We start from the raw sequence: 3,576 nt of genomic DNA on the forward strand, positions 1-3,576 counted from the left end.
CTCTTTCCAAAAGAGCTATCTAATGCTAGACTATGGGCAGCCAATGAACATTGTGCTCAAAACCAATATAACCACACTTACTGACAAATATATAATACCTTAACAGCAACAGTGGAAGTTTACACATAAATTAAAAAGACAACAGTCTTTTACCCAGATTGTTTAGTAATCTTAATTTACAAAGCTATACAATGACATTTAAACTCAACAAAGTTAACACATGACTGTAAAAGACAATAGTCTCTTGCCCAGAATGTTTATTAGCAATCTCAATTTATAGCTGTCATTGACAATTAAGCTAAAAAATGTTGGACTTTCAAGTATAATGTGTTCTTAGAGCACAGTCTGGCTAACTGTAACCAGAACACAAAATGAGCAGCTTTATATCAATGCTAAGACTCGTAGTAGTAATATTTCTGTATTTAAAATATAGTCGGGGAAATGTGATTTGCAATTGCATTAATAAATGAAATGGGATCTGAAGATAATCACTGATTAAAACAGAAAATAAAGCTTTAAGTGACAGCACTGGAAGATTTTGGTAGTTTGAAAATTCAATTCATTGAGAATTTAACGGATGTCTACTCCTGGAATTCACCAATCAAATGAAGTTCAAACTAACCATAGAAACAGCTCAACCAATTACACTTCAGTATAGAATCCACCTATCAAATCCTTCTCACTTATAAAGCAAAAGCTTGGCACAGCAACAGCAGCCTGAAAACCACCCAATGGAGTGTATGTAGATTCTACAAGCTCCCCCAGAGGTTCTGATGCTCGTCTGTGGTGGTGCCGAGCAATCTGCATTTTTATTACCTCCAACTCCATGCTCTGATGGAGGAGGTAGTTTTACCATATTTTGAGATACACTGATGCAGAGAATGCCAAACGCAATATAAAATAGATTACTTATGTTACTGATGTTAATTATTCGCACATACCTAAACAAATTATCTTACCTCTGGGCCTTTTGAGTTTTAATCTCAGCATAAACCACAAAGATTTCAAATACATAACCACCCTTAAAATAGTATTTCTCAAAGTTCTGACATCCTGGAGCCAAGAGTAAATTCAAAATGCTTGCCATTTAAGTGAAAATTCCCAACACCCTTTAGCAGCAAAGGACAAGTCTTCGAATCCCTGTCCCTTCACAGACTGGGTATCGTCTTTAAGCACACCTTTGCTCCTTCTAGCCAATCCAGTCCTGTCACTCCCTGCTGCTTCTCCCACTTCACTGCACAAGTCTTTAATGCTGCCTACTCCCACCCTACCTAGGACGCTCTCTTCACTTGCACGTACCTCTTCAGTTCAAGACATTCACTCTAACGTTTCTTTTACATCAGTTGCTGTTTGAAACTGATTACCATTACAGACCTTCAGTCTCATATCTTAATGTCCTGCAACATCCATAAGCCAAACCTTTTCCCCTTAAACATCGTTTTTAATGCAATGCTTAAAATTTTTAAACAGTATAATAGAATGCGCACCAGGCTTTGGAGTCAGATGGGTTCAAATTATAATTCTGTGACCCAAATGGATTCAAATTTCATGTTCTGTGTGTATGGCTTTGAGCAACTTAACCTGACGTCTCAACGGTGAATAAAGATATCCTACCCTTCAGGCTTGTGATTAAATTATATACACACATGCAAAGATTTAGAATTGTTCTTGATACACAGCAGGACTTTCGACTCTTAGAGCTGACCCACCCGCCATTTTACCTGCAAAGCACCAATAGCTGCACTCTGGAAGCGCAGATCTGTTTTGAAGTCCTGAGCAATTTCTCGCACCAGACGCTGGAAGGGAAGTTTGCGAATCAGAAGTTCAGTGGACTTTTGATAACGTCTAATTTCACGGAGTGCCACAGTACCAGGCCTTAAAAAAGAAAGAAAGAAATGGTTACTAAATACATTCAACTCATAAAAGAAGTGGTCAGCCTTAAAGAAATACAGTTATTTTTCAAAAAATAAACCACCCAACTTTTCTTTAGGTTCTGTATGAAATTTCACTTATCAATTTATAAGCTGAATATTCAAGTCTATCAAGAATAACAGTATCCTGGCAAGTTTATTACAGTACTAGTTATTTTATTAATCTTTAACACGTATCACTAACTTCTGTCATAATTACAGATCCAAGGTATTAGGCCACTAATAATGAAGTCAAAACTGTTCAGGCTCCTCACTATATGGCACCACTTGAACTCTCAATTCTTCCATAAGACCTACCAACACAACCCAGTGAGCTTCATTTAAAAATACACTTGTGGTGTTTAAGTTTGATTTCCCAGAAAACCCTACTACTGCCCTTTCCTCATATATGATTACATTTGAATACTCCTGATGGTGGAAATACCACAAAATGGGATTTTTTACTACGTAATTGTCAGTGTGAAATTTACCTCAACTCTGACTTATTTCTTCCACTGTATGAGCTTTTATTTTAGGCTGACAGTAAAATTATTTGCAGACTACCTAAGTACGGACAACTTATGCCCTCTAATGGCAGATGCCCTTAACGACAATGCTCGGGGTAGCTCAAAACCAAATGCTAAGAGGAAATAAACCAATTCAAGCAAATGAGGGATGGGAACTTGACTAAAACAAATGCCCGCAATCTTGATTATTACTTTGCCAAAAGCGAGAATATCCTCAAAATGTATTTTAAAATAACATTTAAAAAAATATTTCTAATGGCTAAGTAAAATGTTAATTCTATTAACATTAGTGATGTAATAGGTCTCCTTTGGGCTATGGGCAAGATTATGGCTTCGAAATTAAACAGGTTCTCAATAAAACCTAACCTTAAATTTCATAAAATTTAAAATTTTATTAGTAAATATTCAAAAAAGGGAAAACATCAGTTTCTCCAAAGCAAAAGTTTGCTTACTCTACACCTTTTTGTTAGATTATATGGATGCTGCTTCAGGAGAGATTCTGTCCCATTATTTTCCTCTTATTTTTAATACCTGTAACGATGAGGTTTCTTCACCCCTCCAGTAGAGGGCGCACTCTTGCGAGCGGCTTTTGTAGCCAGTTGCTTCCTCGGTGCTTTACCACCGGTCGATTTGCGGGCAGTCTGCTTTGTACGAGCCATGGTATAGGACCTCCTTACTTACCTACCAGCATCAAAAAACAAAAACAAAAAACAAAAATCACCACATGCAACTACCAAACATACAAGTTTTCCTGCCACTACCCCCCACCCCCAAAATCTGGACATATGATCAGAATAAAAAAATGACTGTAATGTTACGTAATTTGAAAGGGTGCAGATTACGTTTACCACCCAAATGCGACTTCTTGAAACAAACTGTAGTACTAGAAAATTGTTAACATTAAACACCAATCATCTCTCAAAATGCGAAATCTGAGCGACAAACGGCAAAACAAAAAGACCCCTAACAGTCTTTGCTTCGATTCCTTTAATTAAAGCAGAAATTAGAAATGTCTGTAAACATTCGATCCATAAACAAGTCAAAAGGACGAAGCCACAAACCACAAAAAGGTCGAGTCAAATTACAGCAAAAAAGGTTTTAGCGCCCCCCCTCCCCAGTCCCCTCCCTGGCGTCTGGCA

The 3,576-nt window shown here is 37.3% G+C and overlaps 1 long non-coding RNA gene across 1 annotated transcript in view; it reads right to left on the reverse strand.

Moving 5' to 3' along the window:
• Positions 1–3,576, reverse strand: part of LOC102882974 — a 23,715-nt gene that overhangs the window by 18,931 nt on the left and 1,208 nt on the right. The window contains exons 2-3 of the long non-coding RNA XR_439218.3: positions 2,969–3,118; positions 1,722–1,875 (exon numbers count right to left, since the gene is read on the reverse strand). This is a non-coding gene — a long non-coding RNA (uncharacterized LOC102882974). The remainder of the gene's footprint in view (positions 1–1,721; positions 1,876–2,968; positions 3,119–3,576) is intronic.

The sequence above is a fragment of the Pteropus alecto genome, unplaced genomic scaffold (genome assembly GCF_000325575.1).
Source record: "Pteropus alecto unplaced genomic scaffold, ASM32557v1 scaffold115, whole genome shotgun sequence".
Classification (NCBI taxonomy): domain Eukaryota; kingdom Metazoa; phylum Chordata; class Mammalia; order Chiroptera; family Pteropodidae; genus Pteropus; species Pteropus alecto.